This window comes from Balaenoptera borealis, assembly GCF_965194805.1.
Source record: "Balaenoptera borealis genome assembly, chromosome: 3".
Lineage (NCBI taxonomy): Eukaryota > Metazoa > Chordata > Mammalia > Artiodactyla > Balaenopteridae > Balaenoptera > Balaenoptera borealis.
Genome location: NC_138866.1, coordinates 180,054,205 through 180,079,568, shown reverse-complemented (window position 1 = coordinate 180,079,568; position 25,364 = coordinate 180,054,205). Strand labels below are relative to the sequence as shown.

Genomic DNA, 25,364 nt, shown 5'->3' with positions numbered 1-25,364 from the left:
CTTAAAAAGAATTCAGAGTAATGATAGTAAAGATGATGCAAAATCTTGGAAATAGAATGGAGAAAATACAAGAAACGTTTAACAAGGACCTAGAAGAACTAAAGAGCAAACAAACAATGATGAACAACACAATAAATGAAATTAAAAATTCTCTAGAAGGAATCAATAGCAGAATAACTGAGGCACAAGAACGGATAAGTAACCTGGAAGATAAAATAGTGGAAATAACTACCACAGATCAGAATAAAGAAAAAAGAATGAAAAGAATCAAGGACGGTCTCAGAGACCTCTGGGACAACGTTAAACACACCACCATTCGAATTATAGGGGTCCCAGAAGAAGAGAAAAAGAAAGGGACTGAGAAAATATTTGAAGAGATTATAGTTGAAAACTTCCCTAATATGGGAAAGGAAATAGTCAATCAAGTCCAGGAAGTGCAGAGCCCCATACAGGATAAATCCAAGGAGAAACACGCCAAGACATATATTAATCAAACTATCAAAAATTAAATACAAAGAAAAATTATTAAAAGCAATTAAATACAAAGAAAAATTATTAAAAATTATTGTTAAATTATTAAAATTAAAATTATTAAAAATTATTAAAATTATTATTAAATTATTTTAAATTATTTTAAAATAATTATTTAAAATTATTAAAACAAAAAATAACATACAAGGGACTCCCCATGAGGTTAACAGCTGATCTTTCAGCAGAAACTCTGCAAGCCAGAAGGGAGTGGCAGGACATATTTAAAGTGATGAAAGGGAAAAACCTACAACCAAGATTACTCTACCCAGCAAGGATCTCATTCAGATTCAACAGAGAAATTAAAACCTTTACAGACAAGCAAAAGCTAAGAGAGTTCAGCACCACCAAACCAGCTTTACAACAAATGCTAAAGGAACTTCTCTAGGCAGGAAACACAAGAGATGGAAAAGACCTGCAATAACAAACCTAAAACAATTAAGAAAATGGTAATAGGAACATATATATCGATAATTACCTTAAATGTAAATGGATTAGATGCTCCAACCAAAAGACATAGACTGGCTGAATGGATCCCAAAACAAGACCCGTATATATGCTGTCTACAAGAGACCCACTTCAGGCCTAGGGACACATACAGACTGAAAGTGAGGGGATGGAAAAACATATTCCATGCAAATGGAAATCAGAAGAAAGCTGGAGTAGCAATTCTCCTATCAGACAAAATAGACTTTAAAATAAAGACTATTACAAGAGACAAGGAAGGACACTACATAACGATCAAGGGATCAATCCAAGAAGAAGATATTACAATTGTAAATATTTATGCACCCAACATAGGAGCACCTCAATACATAAGGCAAATGCTAACAGCCATAAAAGGGGAAATTGACAGTAACACAATAATAGTAGGGGACTTTAACACCCCACTTTCACCAATGGACAGATCATCCAAAATGAAAATAAATAAGGAAACACAAGCTTTAAATGATACATTAAACAAGATGGACTTAATTGATATTTATGGGACATTCCATCCAAAAACAGCAGATTACACTTCTTAAGTGCTCATGGAACATTCTCCAGGATAGGTCATATCTTGGGTCACAAATCAAGCCTTGGTAAATTTAAGAAAATTGAAATCGTAGTAAGAATCTTTTCTGACCATAGCACTATGAGACTAGATATCAATTACAGGAAATAATCTGTTAAAAATACAAACACATGGAGGCTAAACAATACACTACTAAATAGCTAAGAGATCACTGAAGAAATCAAAGAGGAAATCAAAATATACCTAGAAACAAATGGCAATGAAAACACGACGACCCAAAACCTATGGGATGCAGCAAAAGCAGTTCTAAGAGGGAAGTTTATAGCAATACAATCCTACCTCACGAAACGAGAAACACCTCAAATAAACAACCTAACCTTACACCTAAAGCAATTCGAGAAAGAAGAACAAAATACCCCCAAAGTTAACAGAAGGAAAGAAATCATAAAGATCAGATCAGAAATAAATGAAAAAGAAATGAAGGAAACTAGCAAAGATCAATAAAACTAAAAGCTGGTTCTTTGAGAAGATAAACAAAATTGATGAACCATTAGCCAGACTCATCAAGAAAAAAGGGAAGAAGACTCATATCTACAGAATTAGAAATGAAAAAGGAGAAGTAACAACTGACACTGCAGAAATACAAAGGATCATGAGTGCTACATTTAGCTTATTTATTTATTTATTTATTGGCTGTGTTGGGTCTTCGTTGCTGTGTGTGGGCTTTCTCTAGTTGCAGCGAGCGGGGGCTACTCTTCATTGCGGTGTGTGGCTTCTCATTGCGGTCGCTTCTCTTGTTGCGGAGCATGGGCTCTAGACGTGCGGGCTTCAGTAGTTGCGGCTCACAGGCTCTAGAGCGCGGGCTCAGTAGTTGTGGCGCACGGGCTTAGTTGCTCCGTGGCATGTGGGATCTTCCTGGAACAGGGCTCGAACCTGTGTCCCCTGCATTGGCAGGCGGATTCTTAACCACTGCGCCACCAGGGAAGTCCCAAGCTTTCTTGAGGCACCAGGAGGCCTTTTGGGGTCCAGAGTTAGATCAGGTTGGTTAGGTGCTTTCTCCCTTAGAGGCTGAGCCTGGCTTGGTGTCCAGGAAGTACTTCATTGCTCTCCATATTTGCTACCACTGAGGGAAGACTGATCTGCAGAGGGCAGAAGGAGAGAGTTGGTGGATTCAGTATACGGTTGCCAAACCGATTTTCCAGAAAGAGTGAGGCATAGAGATTTTTTCATCTTGAGCCAATTTTTAAAGCTATATTAAAGTATAATTTACATGTACTAAACTGCATATGTTTGAAGTATTACAAGTTAATAAGTTTTCACCTAGGTATGAACCTCGAAACCATCATCAGAGTTCTGATAATGCCCGTATTTACTTCATGTGCTATTATTATCTCTCCTTGCCCTTCCCACCTCTCCAGGTAACCATTGATGTACCTTCCCTTAGAATAGATACGTTTGCGTTTTCTTGAATTTATCTGATTGGAATCATAAAGTGTTTACTGGGTTTTTCTTCTGGTTTCCTTTGTTTCATAGTTATTTGAGATTCATCAGTGATATAAATGAATAGCTCATCTCTTTTATTTTTTGATGAGTAGCATTCTTATCTGGATGTACCACTGTTAGTTTACCTGTTCATCTTTTTATGGACGTTTAGGTTATTTCTAGGTTTTCACTCTTGAAAATAAAGCTGCTACAAAATATATATATATATATACATATCTCAACAATATTTAAACCTCTCTTGCCTCCTCGCTTCCAAGATGACCAAGAAAAGAAGGAATAATGGTCACGCCAAAAAGGGCCGCGGCCACGTGCAGCCTATGTGCTGCACCAACTGTGCCGGATGTGTGCCCAGGGATAAGGCCATTAAGAAGTCTGTCATTTGGAACATTGTAGAGGCCGCAGCCGTCAGGGACATTTCCGAAGCGAGCGTTTTCGATGCCTATGTGCTTCCCAAGGTCTATTGGAAACTGCATTACTACTGCATGAGTTGTGCCATTGACAGCAACGTAGTCAGGAGTCGTTCTCGGGGAGCCCGGAAGGACCGAACACCTCCACCCCGATTTAGACCTGTGGGTGCTGCCCCATGACCTCCGCCAAAGCCCATGTGAGGAACTAAGTCCTTAAAGACTGAAGAAATACTGTCCCCTGGGAAGACAATAAAGTGGAAATTATACTTTAAAAAAAAAAAAAAGGTAGGTACTGTCTACCTTTTTTTTTAAAAATTTTTCGGATCTTTTATTTGTTATGTAAAATTCACATTTTAAAACTGTGGATAGAGGAATTACAATCACAATTCCTTGGCACCATGGTAGCATTACTGTGGTAGTACTCCTAGATGAAGGAATGGTATGTGAAGTTCACAAAGTACAAATTGACAGTTCTGTAACATAAAATCCAAAATTAGTAAAATGATTTTTAGATAAAAGTCAAAACAAAATGGAGCAACTTGTATTACTGTCGTAAAAGCCTGCCTACAAAAAGCCCAAATCAATGGCAATGACGAGTTTTGAGTGGCAAAGAATTTAAAGGGAGACTAAAAATCATGGTTTATTTGTTGGATGAAACCAGCCTTGGAATATAAGAAAATCACATTTTAAAGTTTAAGCACAGTTATAAAAAACAGTATTTGAAAATTTTCATTTTTGCTTATTCTCATTTTCAGCAATCATAAAAATGTGAATCCAATCCCATCAGTACAAAACAGTTCCAAGAATATAATTCATGTCTCAAATATTCCTATCAGAGCATTAAGGACCACCTATAAATCGGTATGTCAGTTCTAACTGAAGACTAAAAACTGGATTAGGGAGAAGATAAATCTGAAAGTAAAATAATGGTTTCATACTTTGGCAGTTTAGAAAATTAAATAATTTTAAACCTCAATGGAAGAATGTACTGTGAGGAAACAGTCTTAACAAAAAAAAAAAACAATATATTTTTTTCACTTTTGCAATTCAATTTATTTGCTGTTTTACAACTTATATTTCCAAAGGCTTTACAATGTCATATTTTCTTGTTTTTTGATACAATGCTTTAATAGTTCAATCAAGAGAGATATCATATGATGCAATATTTAACTCTTCCTTGAAGCTGGAACTCAGCAATTTGTTTCCTCTAGAGCTGCTGGGTATTGCCTAAACTTTATAACATCTGCCTCGAATCTCTGTTACTTTGCAGGGGAACTTGGTTTTTGATCTCTCACAGTTACATTCCAATGATTTGTGAGAGGCTCTCCTGGACCCAGTCCCTCTGGCTTGGGCACAGTGTGTTTTCTTTGGAGGCTGACACCAGTGCTTTCACAGCCATCCTGTCATTTCAACTGGTAAACCACAGGGATGATGTGCTCATATTCACCACCAGCTTGTAATAACTTGTACTTATTTCTGGTGGGCCAGACCGTCAGCTGGGGAGGGACAGAGCACTCAGGTGGCATCCTGATTATCCTTCCAGCCTTCCGATAAGACCTTCCTTTGGAAGATGTCAGAGGGCCCTGTGGACTCACTTCTTCAAGGAGGCATTCTACCTCATCCATTTCATCTTCAACTTCCAACTCAAGAGTCTTCTGAATCCTCAGCCACCCCATCAAGGACACCAGCAACACCAACTCCTGCCAGATCAGTATTCCACAGAACCAAGTCAATCGGAAGTCAGAGCTGAAAACGGATGCTGGGGGAGAGTGCTGAAGACCCCAGTGGATGGTGGAGCGCCGCCATCTGGCTTCACTTTTTGGACAAATTCTCCCCGCCTCCAAGGGCAAAAGGATATGATGAGTTTTCTGAAAAGTTCTCACTATTCGAGACTGGCCTGATTTGAAGAGCAGATCCCAGTGCCAACCATGACATAAGTGTCCCTGTTTACCCAAAGTCCTACAAATGCTGAATTAATTTACACTGACCGATCTTAACAGGTGTGCTGTGCCACCTCAGCTTTCATCTGCTTCTTTACTTACTCCTGACGTTGAACCTTGAACCTTCCCTCTGAAGTGCTGTTAACTAAGCCCTGTGAGGGCCCCTTGGAGCCCCTTCCTCCCTGACAGTGTCAGCTCTCAGTTCCGCTCCCTCTTTTCCTCCTGTATGAGTTCCTCTCCTAAGTGCAAGCCTTTCCCCAACTTCTGTTCTTGGCCATCTTTCCTCTCGAGATCCCGTGCACGTCCATGATTTCAGCTGTCTTCCTCGAGAAAGCAGGGCGGTCAAACAGAAGGTAACTGTCAGGTCAGAGACGAACGTTCCGGGTTGAAGCCCAGCTTCCCGACTTCCTCCCTGTCTGCCTGGGTCAGGTCTGGCATCCTGTGTGCCTCAACTTCCACATCATTAAAGTGGGTTTGTACTGTCTAAAAAAAAAAAATGAAGTACTTTTTCTTTTTTTTTTAATTTTATTTTTGGCTGCGTTGGGTCTTCGTTGCTGCGCGCGGGCTTTCCCTAGTTGCGGTGAGCGGGGGCTGCTCTTCGTTGCGGTGCGTGGGCTTCTCGTTGCAGTGGCTTCTCTTGTTGCGGAGCATGGGCTCTAGGCATGCGGGCTCAGTAGTTGTGGCACGCGGGCTCAGTAGTTGTGGCATGCAGGCTCTAGAGCGCAGACTCAGTAGTTGTGGTGCACGGGCTTAGTTGCTCCACAACATGTGGGATCTTCCCAGACCAGGGCTCGAACCCATGTCCCCTGCCTTGGCAGGTGGGTTCTTAACCACTGCGCCACCAGGGAAGCCCCCCCCCTTTTTTTTTTGTCTTGCAGAAGGACTCACATTTATTGGTTCAAATACAGTACCTAACATTTGCTAAACATGCATTTCACACTAATTGGTCACATTTCCACAGGTAGTCAATTCACAGAAAAGGGCCCATCCCTTGCCAGATGGCAGGGTGGGAGGTAGCAGAGGGCCTGGGTAGCAGAGCCCGCCAATTGTCACTTGGTCCTGCAGGATTGATGGAGCCAAGTTGGCGGGCAGCCCTTGGCCGGCCCTCTGGGGACAAGGGCTCAGAGACATCCTGTTTACTCGACTCCTGTACAGGACTGTGGGTAGAGGCGGGCCTCGGGTTGGTAGCCAGGGGTAGGCTCATGGATGCACGTGCCACCACAGCTCCTGAGGGTGGGGTCACGGGAGGTGGTGCTCCCTGTGCCTTGGGTCATAGGAGGGAAATGGAGGCCTCTTCAAGGGGGTGGCTAGTCCCTGGCTGGGCAGGCGGGAAGCACTCCCCAGACACGGCCCAGACGTTACAGCACAGCCGCAAGCCCCTGTCGCAGGCCTGGGATGGCAACACAGACAAAAACACCAATGCCCCAGGGCAGGCGGGGTTCCTGTCCCGACAGAGACATGGAAACAGAGCAGGAGCTACAGTATTCTTTTCCCACAAGAGTCCTCAGAGAGGAAGAGACCAGGATGTCACTCAAGAGGTAGTTTTTTTTTTTTTCTTTTCCATGGAAATTTGAGTGAACAACATTATCACCTATTATAAGACATTTCAGAGAAACAAAAAGTTTGACATTTCTTTTTTGAGATTAAACAAACAAGTTTTATTATCAAATGTAGCAATTCTGCAACAACTCAGTAGTATTGTAGTATTACTGCCTATCTTAAAGTCTTTCAGAGCTTTGGGCGGACAGCATCTTAAGGCAGCCAAGTATAAAGAACTATTTTTCTGATCTTAAGTGCCAGTTATCACCAATTTTCACACAAAATGGTTTTTTTTTTAAATTTTTATTTCTCCTACTGCAGTTAAAGGGCCATTGCTGGTCAGTGAAGAGGGAATGTTTGGCTCTCCATTCAAGGTGTTAATCAAAGTGATGTAAAGTAAATAAAAATAGCAGCCACATAAATCTTCATGGCATTGCATCCAAGCTGAGGACAGTATGAGTAAATTAAAGAAACGTGCACTCAGTTAATCAAATCCTGTTTCCTCTTCGGAGTTACACGAGGCAGCAGTACCATCTAGCTAGTGTCTAATATTGCACTTCTGGAGCATAAACGCAGCTAAACACACAGTGCTAAACACTGACAGCGTCAGTACCTGTTCTCACCACATCAGTGTTTACCTCTCAGTCCAGCATGCTGACTATAACCCTATGCTTTTAAAAGTTGTAATTATTTGACAGTTAAGGCATTAGAGAAACCGTTGTAAGGCTATCTTAATATATACAAGCATTCACTTTAGTTAGTATATTGCTTTCTCGAATACACTGTTCACATATCTCATTTTTGTGACATTAAAAACTATCGAATTCGTTATTAAAGTCCGAACCATCAATAATGGGAATAGTACAATATAAAACAATACATATAAAGCCACAGTATTCAATTACAATTCAAACTAGAAATTACGAACTACACGTAGCTGCTTCATTTTTGGTTTTACATTTTGGCCCCTGGTTCATTCCTATTTACAAGTGATGCCTACTGAGAAAAAATCCAACTTCTTAACTATGTATGTTTTGTGGTGGATGTGCCATTTCTTCTCACTTTTTTTTTTCTATTAAAAAAAACCCAAAATAACAACTGTTTTTGAGGATGGGGAAAAATTCAAACCCTTGTGCACCCTTGCTAGGATTATAAAATGCAGCAACCACTATGGGAAACATGTGGCAGATCCTCAAAAAATTGAAACTAGAACTACCATATGGCCAAGTCATCCAAATTCTAGGTACATATCCAGTGGAAAGCAAAGACTTGATGAGATATTTGCAAACTCTGTTCACAGCAGCACTATTTCCAACAGTGAAGAGGTGGAAGCAACACAGATGTTGATCTTCAGATGAATGGGTAAATGAAATATGGTGGAAACCACAATGGAATGTTATTTACCCTTTAAAGGAAACTCCTGTCACATGGAACAACATGGGTGAAACTTGAGGACAGTATGCCAGTGAAATAAACCAGTCACACACAAAAAGTGCTTTAGAATTCCACACACATGTGGTATGTAAAGTGGTCAAATATATAGAATATCAAAGTAAAATGGTGAATACCAGTGGCTAGAGAGAGAGAAATAATAAAGACCTGTTTTTTAAAGGATGTAGAGATCAGTTTTGTAAGATGGAAAAAGTTCTGCAGATCTATAGCATAACAACAAGAATATACTGGACACTACTGACCAGTACAGCAAAAACTGGTTATATAGTACATTTTATGATTATTTTCAACTACAAAATTTTTGTAAAATGTAGTTTTTAAAATAATTAATTAATTTGTTTATTTATTTTTGGCTGTGTTGGGTCTTTGTTGCTGTGTGCGGACTTTCTCTAGTTGTGGCGAGCGGGGGCTACTCTTGATTGCGGTGCGCGGGCTTCTCATTGCGGTGGCTTCTCTTGTTGCGGAGTGGGTGCTAAGATAGAAAGGGCTTTTCCAGAAAGTCTCAAAAGACAGGTGGGAGGATGAACCTCCAAATGTGCATATTATTGGAAATCTGCCTTTTAGTGTATCAACTCCACTGATTATCAAATTGGCTTGAAAATGTTTCTCATAGAAACGGACCTTTTGCTTATGGCAGAACCCAGATGACTGACTTTTCAAAAGGAAGTAGCAGAGAGACTTACAGCCAGTATAGGAAGCAAGCAGCGTAGTCGCCTTTCCATCGTGGCCCAGTACCTCTGCGACGTTCAGCACATCTTGACAATTCCAGGTCAGGCTTTCGTCCCCAAACCAGAGGTGGACTTGGGGGTGGTGCATTTCACCCCCCTTACCCGGTGCAGGATAGAGTAGCCATTCAGGCTGGTGGAGAAAGTCGTTCAGAATGCCTTTCAGTTCTGAAGGAAATATTGCCATCGAGGGCTTGGAATGTTACTCCCTGAAGCTTGGTGATTAGAAAGCACTGGGAAACTGTTACAGTTGGCAGATGTGGACTCTACTCTTCGACCCACCCAGCTCTCTGTCTTACATTTTATGAGCCTCTGTGATGTATACTGAAAAATGTGTGATGAAGACCCACACCTCTTTGCTTACAATTTCAGAGAAGAACTCAAGCAAAAATCAGAAAAAAGGGTATGACAAGGAGAGTTACAGACTGTAGCTGCTACTTCAGGGGCTGGCACCCTAGTGGATGTTGATTTTCACAATGTTGAACTTCTCATACGTGTGCTCACCAGGTGTGACTTATTCCCCTTTTACAGCTTGGTAAAGAGAATAAATATCATGAAATTTAAAAAAAAGGGCTTCCCTGGTGGTGCAGTGGTTAAGAATCCACCTGCCAATGCAGGGGACACGGATTCGAGCCCTGGTCTGGGAAGATCCCACATGCTGCGGAGCAACTAAGCCCGTGCACCACAACTACTGAGCCCGCATGCCACAACTACTGAAGCCTGCATGCCACAACTACTGAAGCCCGCACGCCTAGAGCCTGTGCTCCGCAACAAGAGAAGCCACTGCAGTGAGAAGCCCATGCACCGCATCGAAGAGTAGCCCCGGCTTGCTGCAACTAGAGAAAGCCCATGCGCAGCAACGAAGACCCAATGCAGCCAAAAAAAAATTAATAAATAAAAAAAAAAACAACAAAAACCAGTGGCTCTCCATTTCCCTCAAAGGCGAGGCCAAAGCCCTGACATTGCTTGTGAAACCCTCCTAGACCTGCCCCCACTGCCCCCGATCGGTTTCCTTCCTCAAAAAAAAAGAATACTTTTAAATTTATTTATTTATTTATTTATTTTTGGCTGCATTGGTCTTCGTTGCTGTGCGCGGGCTTTCTCTAGATGCGGCGAGCGTAGGCTACTCTTTGTTGCGGTGAGCAGGCTTCTCATTGCGGTGGTCTCCCTTGTTGCAGAGCACGGGCTCTAGGTATGCGGGCTTCAGTAGTTGTGGCACGCAGGCTCAGTAGTTGTGGCTCGCGGGCTCTAGAGCACAGGCTCAGTAGTTGTGGTGCATGGACTTAGTTGCTCCGCGGCATGTGGGATCTTCCTGGACCAGCGACCGAACCCGTGTCCCCTGCATTGGCAGGCGGATTCTTGACCACTGTGCCACCAGGGAAGTCCCACAAATGAGTTTTTAAAAGTTGCTTTTTCTGAACTTCACTGACCTTCATGGCTGTGGATTATCCTGAAATCCGTAAAGGTCCTGGCAGCATTTCCTCTAAGCTCAGAACACTGTGGTGAGGTAATAACAACCATACCATTGCTACTTTTGCAACAGTACTCTGGAATTGAGCATAATGGGGGAGGAGGAGGTGGTAGGGCAATCACCTCTTCTGCCTTCTTAGTTTGCACAGTAAAGTGGAAAATCCTGGACTCAAATCCGGGACAGTCTGACTAGAGCCCACTTCAACCACTGAACTCCAATAATTTGTTTACACATCTTATTTAAGTCCATGTAAGTCAGTTGAGAATCATGTAGTACCTTTGTCCTACTGGCGCAGCCCAGCGCAGTGTAACGCCAGGTGAGGAGCGTACCCGCGCAACCCAGCACCTTCCAGCATTCTCAGGACCAGGCACTCGCTGCTGCCCTCGCTCTGGATGCCGAGCAAAACACAGGCACCCCTGCCTGCTACACACTTCTCATCTTTCCCGTTGGCGGAGGTCGCCTGTAGATCCAGGCTGGGCCTTACAGGCTGCCCGGTTGGAGAGTCAGTTGTGGGTTGAGCCCCACCTCACCTCTTTCCTGCTGTCAGCTGGAGTAGATAAACAGCAGATGGTCATCAGAGCAACTAAAGCCTCAGTTTCCTTAACTGTTAAAGAGAAAAGTTTTGATGGAGCTCATCCTCCAGTAGCTCCCTGAAAAAGGGTGCATAAAGTGTTCCAGTGAAGGACCTTTTCCAGGACACTCAACGATGACAGTTGCCAAGTCCTGTAGTAGGTCCTGGGTGAGGAAGCCTTGACTCATGGGACATAACAGCCTTGCTGGATGCGTGGTACATTTAAGAAACCTGACTGCATAAGAAGCACTCTACATGGGCACAGGATGTTACCTGGAATCAGAGAACTAAATGATCCTGACTTTTCTTGATTTTAAATGGTAAAAAGTCTAACTACTTTTTGTAACAGTACTCTGTACTAATGATGGTCAGCTATTTATTTTTATTTGTATTATTAATATTCACAACTTATTTCCTAATTAAATATTTAAAAGTTCTAGTGCTAATTCTGGTGTTAAAAACTTTTCAAATCTCTATAAATCTGGTTTTGAGACAATTGATAGTATTTGACTTTCTTTGTTAGAACCAATTGCCGAGTAATAAAATTCACTTTTCAAAACAAAACAAAACAAAATCAAGAGGTTTAAATCTTGGTGATAATGCAGTTGTCTGTACAAGCAACAATATGCCAATAAAATGGACAACCTACAAGAAATGGGCAAATTCTTAGAAAAGCACAACCTTCCGAGACTGAACCAGGAAGAAATAGAAAATATAAACAGACCAATCACAAGCACTCACATTGACACTGTGATTGAAAATCTGCCAACAAACAAAAGCCCAGGACCAGATGGCTTCACAGGCGAATTCTATCAAACATTTAGAGAAGAGGTAACACCTATCCTTCTCAAACTCTTCCAAAATACAGCAGAGGGAGGAACACTCCGAAACTCATTCTGTGAGGCCACCATCATCCTGATACCAAAACCAGAAAAAGATGTCACAAAAAAAAGAAAGCTACAGGCCAATATCACTGATGAACATAGATGCAAAAATCCTCAACAAAATACTAGTAAACAGAATCCAACAGCACATTAAAAGGATCATACACCATGATCAAGTGGGGTTTATCCCAGGAATGCAAGGATTCTTCAATATACGCAAATCAATCAATGTGATACACCATGTTAACAAATTGAAGGAGCAAAACCATATGATCATCTCAGTAGAATGCAGAAAAAGCTTTCGACAAATTTCAACACCCATTTATGATAAAAGCCCTCCAGAGGCATAGAGGGAACTTACCTCAACATAATAAAGTCCATATATGACAAACCCACAGCCAACATCGTTCTCAATGGTGAAAAACTGAAACCATTTCCTCTAAGATCAGGAACAAGACAACGTTGCCCACTCTCACCACTATTATTCAACATAGTTTTGGAAGTTTTAGCCACAGCAGTCAGAGACGAAAAAGAAACAGAAGGAATCCAAATCGGAAAGAAGAAGTAAAACTGTCACCGTTTGCAGATGAGATGATAGTATACATAGAGAATCCTAAAGATGCTACCAGAAAACTACTAGAGCTAATCAATGAATTTGGTAGAGTAGCAGGATACAAAATTAATGCACAGAAATCTCTTGCATTCCTATACACTAATGATGAAAAATCTGAAAGAGAAATTAAGGAAACACTCCCATTTACCACTGCAACAAAAAGAATAAAATACCTAGGAATAAACCTAACTAAGGAGACAAAAGACCTGTAGGCAGAAAACTATAAGACACTGATGAAAGAAATTAAAGGTGATACAAACAGATGGAGAGATATAGCATGTTCTTGGATTGGAAGAATCAACATTGTGAAAATGACTATACTACCCAAAGCAATCTACAGATTCAATGCAATCCCTATCAAACCACCAATGGCATTTTTCACAGAACTAGAGCAAAAAAGTTCACAATTTGTATGGAAACACAAAAGACCCCGAATAGCCAAAGCAATCTTGAGAAAGAAAAATGGAGCTGGAGGAATCAGGCTCCTGGGTTTCAGACTATCCTACAAAGCTACAGTAATCAAGACAGTATGGTACTGGCACAAAAACAGAAATATAGATCAATGGAACAGGATAGAAAGCCCAGAGATAAAACAAATACTGTATGCTAACACATATATATAGAATCTAAAAAAAAAAAGTGGTTCTGAAGAACCTAGGGGCAGGACAGGAATAAAGATGCAGACATAGAGAATGGACTTGAGGACACGGGGAGGGGGAAGGGTAAGCTGGGACGAAGTGAGAGAGTGGCATGGACATATATACATTACCAAATCTAAAATAGGTAGTGGGAAGCAGCCGCATAGCACAGGAAGAGCAGCTTGGTGCTTTGTGACCACCTAGAGGGGTGGGATAGGGAGGGTGGGAGGGAGACACAAGAGGGAGGAGATATGGGGACATATGTATATGTATAACTGATTCACTTTGTTATAAAGCAGAAACTAACACACCATTGTAAAGCAATTATACTCCAATAAAGATGTTAAAAAAAAAAAAAAGAAAAAGGGCTTGACAGTTTCTTAGAAAGTTAAACATGAACTTGTCATATGACTCAGGAGTTCGACTCCTATGTATTTACCCAAGATCAATAAAAACATAGGTTCACACAAATGACTTGTATGCCAATGTGTATAGCAACATTATTTATAATATTCAAACAATGGAAACAATCCACATGTCCATCAACTGGTGAAAAGATAAACAAAACACAGTGTATCTGTACATGAAATACTATTCAGCAATAAGAAGGAATGAAATACGAATATAATATATTATGCTACAACACAGGTGAACCTCAAAAACATTATGCTAAGTGGAAGAATCCATACACAAAATAACATATGAGACAGACACAAGTAGATCAGTGGTTACCTGGGGTGGAAAGTGAGGTAGAAATTAGCTACAAGTAATCTTTTGCGGGTGATGGATACATTCTAAAACCAGGATGTGGTGATGGTTGTGTAAATCTATAAAGTTACTAAATATCATTAATTTGTGCACTTGAGCTTTTTATGTCCAGGAAACTTTGTGAGAACATACATGTTTTCATCCGCAGTGTTTTGCGCTATGTGTAAGCCTTATGTAGTGTGTGTGCCTACCTGGGTGGAAACTGACGCATGTAAATAATGCTGTACTGTTGGAATGTGCAGAGGATTTAAGTATTTCTGAAGAGCACCAAGTTTAAAATTTTCTTAGGTAATCTATGTAGTTACCCACAACATTGAGAAATAGACAGATGTGCAAAGTTCCCCTTAGTGGTGGGGCAGGTGTGGGAGGTACAAACTATTGGGTATAAAATTGGCTACAAGGATGTGTTGTACAACACAGGGAATATAGCCAGTATTTTGTAATAACTGTAAATGGAGTGTAACCTTTAAAAATTGAATAAAAAATAAATTAAATAAATTAAAAACAGAAAAACTCCAAAGTTCCCCCATTAGCATTCAGATTTCCTACACTTTTTTCATGTTTTCTAAATAGTTCGTCAGGTTTGAAATGCTGTTTATTTAAGATAGAGAATAATCACCCAGATGTGAGTATGTATGATGTGTAGGTTGTTGTATTAAGCTCCACAAAATCAAGGAGGATTTTTTTAAAATTATAGAACAGCAATTATCGGGTGGCTCCCAGGTGCTGGTCTTAGCAGCCTCATCTGTACGACTTCACTGAATTCTCACAGGGACACTCTTCTGTAGGACTCTTGCTATTCTTGTACAGGAGACACTGAGACCAGAGGGCTTAGTTACTTGTCCCAGGCCACACAGCCAAGAGGGGCAGCTGATGGACCTCGGAGTCTGTGCTCCAGATGGAGAAACAGGGGCTGGTCACACTGCATCCCATGTTGAATGCAGGGTGATCTTTCCAGACATTTAGGGGACTGTGGGAGGAGATGTCAGGGAGTGGTCATGAATGACTGAGACATGTGGGGACGAAGGGCCTTGGGGATGAGAGCCTGGGAGGCAGGGGACCAGCCCAGAGGGGACCATGGAATCCCTCCAGACCACAAAGGCAGAGTAATGAACAAGGATGCAGAGTAGACCAAGCACGGAGAGTGCAGCTTCAACAGCTAGTCAGAGGCCCATGTCCCTGTGCTCCAGGACGCTATCCAGGCCCCAGGATGCTAATCCAGGGCCCACGGTGCTAATCCAGGCCCCACGATGCTAATCCAGGCCCCAGGATGCTAATCCAGGCCCCAGGATGCTAATCCAGGCCCCACGATGCTAATCCAGGCCCCAGGATGCTAATCCAGGCCCCACGATGCTAATCCAGGCCCCAGGACGCTAATCCAGGCCCCACGATGCTAATCCAGGCCCCACGATGCTAATCCAGGCCCCACGATGCTAATCCAGGCCCCAGGATGGTAATCCAGGGCCCACGATACTAATCCAGGCCCCACAATCCTAATCCAGGCCCCACGGTGCTAATCCAGGCCCCAGGATGGTAATCCAGGTCCCAGGATGCTAATCCAGACCCCACGATGCTAATCCAGGCCCCAGGATGCTAATCCAGGCCCCACGATGCTAATCCAGGCCCCAGGATGCTAATCCAGGCCCCACGATGCTAATCCAGGGCCCACGATCCTAATCCAGGCCCCACGATGCTAATCCAGACCCCACGATGCTAATCCAGGCCCCAGGATGCTAATCCAGGCCCCACGATGCTAATCCAGGCCCCAGGATGCTAATCCAGGCCCCAGGATGCTAATCCAGACCCCACGATGCTAATCCAGGCCCCACGATGCTAATCCAGGGCCCACGATGCTAATCCAGACCCCAGGATGCTAATCCAGACCCCACGATGCTAATCCAGGCCCCACGATGCTAATCCAGGCCCCATGGTGCTAATCCAGGGCCCACGGTGCTAATCCAGACCCCACGATCCTAATCCAGACCCCAGGATGCTAATCCAGGGCCCACGATCCTAATCCAGACCCCAGGATGCTAATCCAGGGCCCACGGTGCTAATCCAGGCCCCAGGATGGTAATCCAGGGCCCACAGTGCTAATCCAGGCCCCAGGATGGTAATCCAGGGCCCACGGTGCTAATCCAGGCGCCAGGATGGTAATCCAGGCCCCACGGTGCTAATCCAGGGCCCACGGTGGTAATCCAGGCCCCAGGATGGTAATCCAAGGCCCACAATACTAATCCAGGCCCCACGATCCTAATCCAGGGCCCACGGTGCTAATCCAGGGCCCACAGTGCTAATCCAAACCCCACGATGCTAATCCAGACCACTCTTGAAAGGAACCCGCCCTCCCCCAAGAGCTTGTTCAGCGTGGAGTCCTCACCTTCTCTCTGGATGGGAGATTAGAGCCAGTTCAGTCTGTGTGGGTGAGCAAAGAGTCTGTGCCGACCTCAGGGACTGAGGCTGTCTGCCGGTGGCCACCTCCAGAAAGTAGCCCTCTCAGCTTACAAGGAAAACCACAAACCAGGTCAGAGAAAGTACACTGAGACTCCACGATTTACTTAACCCAAGTGGGAACTAACCAACACAGATAGCTTACTTCTCCTCAGGTTTGTTTAATACGAGTGTGTGTGTGTGTGTGTGTGTGTGTGTGTGTGTGTGTGTGTGTGCACGCACGCGCGCCCTGCAGTCATAGGCACAGATCTTCCCTTTGTTCCCACCTGGTAGATCATGTTTGCGAGATTGTACTGTACGTTGAGGAAGATCCAAGGAACACACACACCCACCACCCTCACCACGAATTTCATTAATAGCAAGTCTCCTAAGAATGAACTTGTGTCCAAACGATTCTCTCCCGACTCACTCACAAAAATATTTCAAAGAATGTTTTGAATATTTGAAAATATTCTTCCCAGCAGTACTGCTTCTGGCACCCGGTTGAGGGTTCTTAATGGCTTCATTCATCCATGCAGCAGATATTCACGCTGTAGGAAGCTTCTGCTCTTATCTCACAGCTGGATGGATATGCAGGTGGTACCTAATTTGATTTGGATGAAAACAGCCTGCTTTCCTTAGGGAGCAGTTGCTAAGTCCAGCTCAGCGTTTGTGGCCAAGCACATCAATCCTCTAATTCCAGGTGTTTTCTGAGGCTCCACTTTGGTCACCCAGGGGTCCCGGATCTGTGACAGCCCTGAATAAGCATCAGTCACTGCTGTCAAGTAGTCCTCGGCCAAGGGGGAGCGGCCGCCACCTGTGATGCCCATCCCGTGTAAGTGTTGTCATGGAAACGTGTCCAGGGCAGCGTGGCAGCCCAGGGACGGTTGGACAGGTGAGGGTGCCAGCGTGGAGTCTTGAAGCCCAAGTAGAAACCCCACGAGCAGGCCAAAAGGGAAGAAGACATTCATGACACGTGTGAAGGCTTGGGGGTGTACGAACAAGATGTCTTTGTGAAGCTGAAACTCTTTTAGGGAGGCTGGACCCGGGGGTATGAGTGGAGGAGTGGTGGGCAGGTGCTAGAAAGCTGGTGTCTGCTTGCCTGTGGGCAGCGTACTGTCCGTCCTTAACCGTTAGCTTCTCCCTCCTGGTGGGGCTTTCAGTCTCTGCAGAACAGCTCAGGGATGTTGTTAAGTGTATCCCTTGAGGGGGAAACCAGGACCCTGCCCCGAGGCTGCACTGTTGTTTCTTGTCTGCTGCCCCCTTGTCCCTGCGTCCCCTCCCTTCCCTGATGAGCAACTGTTTGAACCTGCTCCTTGGAACTCAGGGAAGGTCATGAAGACTGAATGAAGCCTATTTTCTGTAATCAAAGAAATGGGGGACACAGGCTTTCGTGCCCAGGAACCCCACAGGGTCCTGCTCGGTATCAGGAGGACCACAGCCCCGGCCCCCTGCCCTGTCTCCCAGGGACACCAGAGGCGGTTACCTGGTTGAGCAGGTGCCTACACTGTGGGGGCCTTGCCTGGCGCCAGGGACCCAGCCTCTGTGTGGTTGGGGTCTATTGTGAACATCCCCCCAACCCCGTGCACATGATGGAGTGAAAGGGGAAGGAACTGAGAAACAGGCAGGAGACCATCAGGGCCTGACCTAAAACCCACGTGATGGGAGTGGATGGGAATTTAAGGAGAAACATGAGAAGTCTGGATCCTCAGGTCTAGGTGATTGACTAGAATTGGGGGGTGAAAGGAACCTGGGCAAGGTCATGGGTGTGTGCGGTTATGGACTGTATTAGTCTGCTGTGGCTGATGTAACAAAGTACCACAGACTGAGTGGCTTAAACAACAGACATTTATTTTCTCATTCTTTTTTTAATTGAATTTAGTTCTGGAGGCTAGAAACCCGAGATCAGAGTTGGCAGAGTTGGTTTGCTCTGAGGGTTGTGAGGGAAGGGTCTGTTCCAGGTCTCTCTCCTTGGCTTTAGGTGCCCATCTTCCCTGTGTGCCAATTTCCTCTTCTTGGAGAGACACTGGTCATGCTGGATTAGGGTCCACCTGACTGGCCTCATTTTCACTTAATTACCGCTTCAAAGACCCATCTCCAAGTTAGGTAACATTCTGAGGTGGTAGTCAGGGTTTCAGCATATGAATTTGGGGGTGTGGGGACACAATTCAGCCCATAACACAAAAGACGTAGACAAAGTTGTGAGCAGTGTAAAGTGTAAAGTTGTTCATTCTGAGGAATCATATAACGAGGTTTGGCTGTACTTCCAGTGACCTGAATGGGTGTGTGTTATTTGTGAGGTGGGAGGGCCTCTTCCAGTGAAAGAATCCCCTGACCTAAATGGAGGCAGCAGGTCTTTGTTTTTTTCCAATATTTTTTTAAATTGAAGTACAGTTGATTTACAATGTTGTTAATTACTGCTGTACAGCAAGATGATTCAGTTATACATATATATATATATATACATTCTTTTTTTAATATTATGATTTATCATAGGATATTGAATATAGTTCTCTGTGCTATACAGTAGGACCTTGTTGTTTATCCATTCTGTATATAAAAGCTTACATCTGCTAACCCCAACCTCCTACTCCATCCCTCCCTCAACCTCCTCCCCTTTGGCAACCACCAGTCTGTGCTCTATGTCTGTGAGTCAATTTCTGTTTCATAGATAGGTTCATTTGGGTCATATTTTAGATTCCGCATGTAAGTGATATCATATGGTATTTGTCTTTCTCTTTCTGACTTATTTCACTTAGTATGATAATCTCTAGTTGCATCCATGTTGCTGCAAATGGCGTTATTTCACTCTTTTTTATGGCTGAGTAGTATTCTATTGTATATATGTACCACATCTTCTTTATCCATTCATCTATTGATGGACATTTAGGTTGTTTCCACGTCTTGGTTATTGTGAACAGTACTGCTATGAACATAGGGGTGCGTGTATCTTTTTGAATTATAGTTTGTCTGGATGTACGCCCAGGAGTGGGATTGCTGGATCATAGAGGCAGCAGGCCTTAACATAGTTCTGGAAATTTAGATTTTCTCAAGGTGAGTGCAATTCCTCTGGCTTCTCATAGCTGATGTCTGGGAGAGACTAGCTGAGGGTCAGTGGGTTTCAGCAGGATATTTCAGGAGTGGTCATGGTCTAGTGGTTGGAGCTCTGGATGGGGTGCGTGTGTGATAGATTATTTTGAGCCAGAAGGAATAAAACTGCTTAAGAGGTAGGGTGGAGTCAGACGAACCCAAATTCTCATCTCTCCTCAGCCCATCTCTCTTAGTCAGCTCAGGCTTCTGTAACAAAGTAAGATGGCGTAAACGACAGAAATTTATTTCTCAGAGTTCTGGAGGCTGAAGTCCAAGATCAGGGGCCAGCATGGTCGGGTTCTGATGAAGGCTCTCTTCCTGGCTTGCAGACGGCAGCTCTTCTCACTGTGTCCTCATGTGATAGGGAGATAGAGATGGAGACAGAGTCCGAGACAGAGAGAGAGAGAGTCCGAGACAGAGAGAGAGACCGAGTCCGAGACAGAGAGACAGAGTCTGAGACAGAGAGAGAGACAGAGTCTGAGACAGAGAGAGAGACAGAGTCAGAGACAGAGTCTGAGACAGAGAGAGAGACAGAGTCTGAGACAGAGAGAGAGACAGAGTCAGAGACAGAGACAGGGAGACAGAGTCAGAGACAGAGACAGAGTCAAAGACAGAGAGAGATAGAATGCAAGACAGAGAGACAGAGTCAGAGACAGAGGTAGACAGAGTCAGAGAGCTCTCTGGTGTCTCTTCTTATAAGGGTACTAATCTCATCAGAGGGTCCCACCTGCATGAACTCATCTAACCTTCCAGCTGTAAGCTTCACATGGGAAAGGGTCTAATGGTCTCTCTGGAGCCTCTTGTATAAAGGCACTGATCTGTTTCCCAAGGGCTCCACCCTCATGACTTCATCACCTCCCAAAGGCCCCATCTCCAAAGAACATCGCATTGGGGGTTTAGGCTTCAGCATATGAATTGGGGGAGGGAACACAAACATTCAGTACATAACACAGTCCTAAATGTGTGACTTTAGACTTTTACCTGCCTTGTCACTGACGCCCTACATCTATCTCTCAAGGTGTTTGGAAGGTTAAATGAGGTAACGTGATGCACTCAGATAATGCATTTATTCTACCACATTTCATCAGAACCTGGCATAGAGGAAATATTCAATCAATGAGTCTCAGTTTGTATCCCGGTAGAACTCACAAAGCCAATTCTTCCCCATTATTGTTTGTCTGTGGTGTTCCAGATTATTAATGCCATGTGCTCTAATAAGAATTGAACTTTACCTTATAATTTAGGAACACCTAAATCCTGTGTGTAATTAAATTATATAGTTTGAGAGCCTCTGTGCCCTATTTTTAAGTCAATTTTTATTGTTTTCTAAGTTGGGTATTAAATAGTTAGAAAACCAAAAGGGTACTATTAAATAATTTTTCCTAGAAAAAAGTATATATGTGGTTTAGACTATTGTTAGTGCCTGGCACCTATTAAGTGCTATTTATGTAAGTATTATCTATCAACACTAAAAGAAACAATGAAAATTAGCAATTCTCTGCCCCATTTTCCCCACACCCTGTGGCAATAACTTCCAATCCATTAGCTATTTTTCTTATATTTACCTCCATATTTCTTCATAAGGTGCTTCAACTTCTGCTTCTTGATTTTTAAAATTTAATGAATTTTTAAAGTTTTTAAAGTGTCATTTCATAATTGAACTTTTACATTTAATTATTTCTTTGAAGTCTGTTTATGGCAGAAATAGATTTAATCCTCTTATTCTCCATGTGCCTCACCAAAAGACAGACAGATGGACACACACACCTCTTTTTTTTTAAGATTTATTTATTATTTTATTTTTTGGCTGTGTTGGGTCTTAGTTGCGGCATGCGGGATCTTCACTGAGGCTTGCGGGATCTTTCGTTGCGACGCGTGGGCTTCTCTCTAGTTGTGGCACACAGGCTCCAGAGCGCGTGGGCTCTGTAGTTCATGGCACGCAAGCTCTCTGGTTGAGGTGCGCAAGCTCAGTAGTTGTGGCACGTGGGCTTAGTTGCCCCCCAGCATGTGGGATCTTAGTTCCCTGACCAGGGATGGAACTCGTGTCCCCTGCGTTGTAAGGTGGATTCTTTACTGCTGGACCACCAGGCAAGTCCCCACACACACCTCTTCACACCTCATTCCCCCACTTCCGTAGTGGAGTTGAATCCGTTTTTAAGTTAATTCTGTATTCAGTTTACATTATCATGAGTTTGTAAATATAAAGCTGAGCTTTATTCTGGACTGTGATTCCATTTCCTTTTTGTTCCCCTTGTGCGTGTTTTAAGTCTTTATTTTTTAATAGGAGTTTTAGATTCACAGCAAAGTTGAGAGGAAGGTACAGATTTCCCATATACCCCTTGCCTGCCCTCCCCCCCAACACACACACACACACACGCGCGCACACACACACGCACGCACGCACACACACATGTACATGTGCACATGCACGCACACACACATGTGCACACACCCATGCGTGCACACACACAATCACACATGCACGCACATGCAACCACACACACGTACACACACACGCATACACGTGCACACACACGCAGCTTCCCTCATTGTCAACATTCCCCACCAGGTGGTACATTTGTTACAATCAATGAACCTATGTTGACACATAATAATTACTCAAAGTCCATAGTTCACATTAGGGTTCATGCTTGGTGTTGTACATTCAGTGGGTTTGGACAAGCATATAATGACATGTATCCAACGTTATGGTATCTTCCAGAGTATTTTCACTGCCCTAAAAATCCTCTGTGTTCTGCCTGCTCATCCCTCCCTCGCTCCCCTCAACCCATGGCAACCACTGATCCTTTTACTGTCTCATTATTTTTGCCTTTTCCAGAATGTCATATATGTAGTTAGAAACATACAGTATATAGTCTTTTCACATTGGCTTCTTTCACTAGAAATATGCATTTAAGGTTCCTCTGTGTCTTTTCATGGCTTGATAGCTCATTTCTTGTTAATGCTGAGTAATATTCCACTGTTGAATGTACCACAGTTTATTATTCATTCAGTTACTGAAGGAGATCTTTGTTGCTTCCAAGTTTCAGCAATTATGGAAAAACACCACTGTTAACATCCATGTGTAAGTTTTTGTGTGGTCTTCTTGTTTTTTCTTTTCCTGCTTAATTTTTGTTTGCTTAGTTTTGTGAATAGCTTTCATAAATTTTACTCCACATTCTCCAAAGGAGCTGTAATATCTAACTCAATATAGTCCAACAATCAGATAATCTAGCATGTTAATTTCTTTTTCTAGAAAATTTCCCTCTTGGAGCTGCCTGCTATCCTACTCCAATCAGGACTTATCCCTCTAGGCCTGCTGCCCCGTTGTCATGCTGGAATTTCATTTCAGGATCATTCTGTGAATTCTCCTAGTTGCTGCCTTAAACGGGGGTCCCTGTTTCCTGAATCTCAACCTCTTTTTTAATATACTCCCTCATTTTGGTAGATACGTCCTCCAATAGCTTCCTCAGAAAGGGTTCACGAAAGATGAACTCTTTGAGACTTCGCAGGTCTGAAAACATTTTGATCCTTCCTTACCATTTCATGAAAGTTAATCTAAGACTAGAATTCTAGGTTGGAAATCACCTTCACTCAGGCTTTCAAAGCCATTGTTCAATTGTCTTCTAGCTTACAGTGTGTCATTGGAAAATCTGGCGTCATTCTGATTGCTGATTCATACATTTATTCATGCATTCATTTATTTTTTTCATTCAGCAAATATCTCTGCGACTGTTTCTTCACCTAGTATGTGCCAGGCTCTCTTCTAGGTTATGGGCAACCAGAACAAAACAGATAAAAGTTTCTGACTTTATTCCAGAGCTTACATTCTGATCTTTTCTATTTTTTTTTTTTTCCTCACCTGAGGATACTCCAATCCCCCACTCGGGGGGTATAAGCTTGGCTGTCAGCATTCTGAGAGTCCAGTGGAAGGAGGGTTTAGGGGTCTCCCATTTGGTATATATACTTGGACTTTCACTTAAAATCATCCCTATTTCCACTATAGTGCCTGACCGCACCCTCCTTTGTCATGGATGTCTTCAAGTTTGTAGATTCTCTGGTTCCGTTTCTCCAGAGACTATCAGTCACGTATCTTGCTGGTGTGCAGGAGGGGTGGCTAGAGAGGAGCTAGGGTCCTCCTGTGTTAACTGACCCTCCGGTATACAGTGCCCCTCTCTGCTTTCTGGGGTTCTTCATGCTCATAATTCCTGTACCTTTCTGAGGTTCTGTGCTTCAAACCAGCATGTTTCTTATTGGTATTCCCCTCTGTAGGCATATAAGTTGGAGGTTTTTTTGCTTCGCGAAGTCAGTTATGATTCACCCATCAACTTTTCATCTTCCAAGAAATTGTTTAAATCTGTCTTTTAATCTCTTTGCGCTTACGGATTTATTCCTTTGTTACTTTGTTATTTCTTTTGAAAAAAATTAATGGGAATTTAGAAGAAAGTGGAGATTAAATATAATGCTTTTATTCCACCATGTTTGATCAGAAATTGTACCATATCTTTCCAAAATTTTAAAGTAAGTGAATTTTCATGTTAATATATGTATGCTGTTTTAATTTCAGAAGGGATTGTTGGGCCATTCCAAGTTTTTAAAAAGTGTAACCTTTTACACATTACATTTCAAATTACCTGGTGTGTATATATCTGAAATCATCTCAAAACAGCAACCCTCATTTCATTATTTTAGTTTTCCTAATGGGGAGGTATATGGGGAGGTATATATTTGCAACTTAAGGCTTACTTTACCCACTCCAAAGAGACTGTCCAAAATACAGAGAAATAGTATGATAGAACTTATGCTCAAGGTTGATCCCTTTTCTTTTATTGCATTCTATGTTTTTATATTAATTTAAAAATAGATGTTGTATATTCATTTAACATCTAAGACTAAAATGACTTTTTCACTCTGTTGGATGATGTGTCACTACTAGTCTCTTTTGTTGCCACAGAAAATGTCAAAAATAGTACTAGCTGCTCCAATCAAAATTGTCTTATTTTATATGTCATTTCAAACAAAGGATGGTGCCCACACAGGACAAACTGGGGGCTTCATAATTAAAAAGAAAACCAAACATAGAAACAGAGTAAACCATTCTCTTGTCTGGAATTTCCTCCCTGTGACATCAAGAAGGGCTTGCCCTGGGGTCTGGAGCAGGGAGCTGCAACTTCAAAGTGCTGGGGAATCTTGGGGAAGCTAATTCGGCATGCAGGTCCCTGGGCCCCGCCCAGAGGCTGGACTTTGTGGGTGGGGCTCAGTCATCTGCGCGCAGCAAGTGCACCGGATAATTCCGATCAGATGATCCTTAGATGACCCTTTGAAAACCCCAGGTCTGGAGGATCCATGAGGCCTGAGACAGCATGGCTTAAGTTGTTCTATTTCGTCTTCAGCTTTCACATGGCCCAGATATGTTCAGCTAAGGGTTTGGACATCTCAGAGCTATGTGACACACTTAGCTTCCTTGAGCAAAACAATTTCTTTACCTGGCATTTTTTCCCTCTTTAACATGCTATTGTAAACCACTTTAAAGTGATTTTAAACGTGTATCTTTTAAAAAGTTGTGGTTTTGTGATTATAAGTGTATTCTAAATTCATTGTGGGAAACTTAGAAAATAACAAAAATTGTAAAAAATAAAATGAAAATGACTACTCTCTCACCATTGAAAGGCTACTTGCTACCTTTATCATATGGGTGTATTTTCTTACAGAAAAAAAAAATGCCATTTTGTATGTTTTTTGTTTTCATTTAATATTATTAGGAATCTCAGAATTCTTTATAAATAGATG

The 25,364-nt window shown here is 42.7% G+C and overlaps 1 protein-coding gene and 2 pseudogenes across 5 annotated transcripts in view; all 3 read left to right on the top strand.

Moving 5' to 3' along the window:
- The window catches only part of ST8SIA6 (ST8 alpha-N-acetyl-neuraminide alpha-2,8-sialyltransferase 6), a 261,570-nt gene that overhangs the window by 121,692 nt on the left and 114,514 nt on the right, over positions 1–25,364 (top strand). The window lies entirely within an intron of this gene.
- LOC309625697 (small ribosomal subunit protein eS26 pseudogene) lies at positions 1,577–6,557 on the top strand (annotated as a pseudogene). Its single transcript has one exon. The product of its transcript is annotated as a small ribosomal subunit protein eS26 pseudogene (transcript).
- LOC309626906 (mitochondrial dimethyladenosine transferase 1 pseudogene) lies at positions 5,700–15,297 on the top strand (annotated as a pseudogene). The gene is made up of 3 exons: positions 5,700–5,746; positions 6,459–6,552; positions 8,866–15,297. The product of its transcript is annotated as a mitochondrial dimethyladenosine transferase 1 pseudogene (transcript).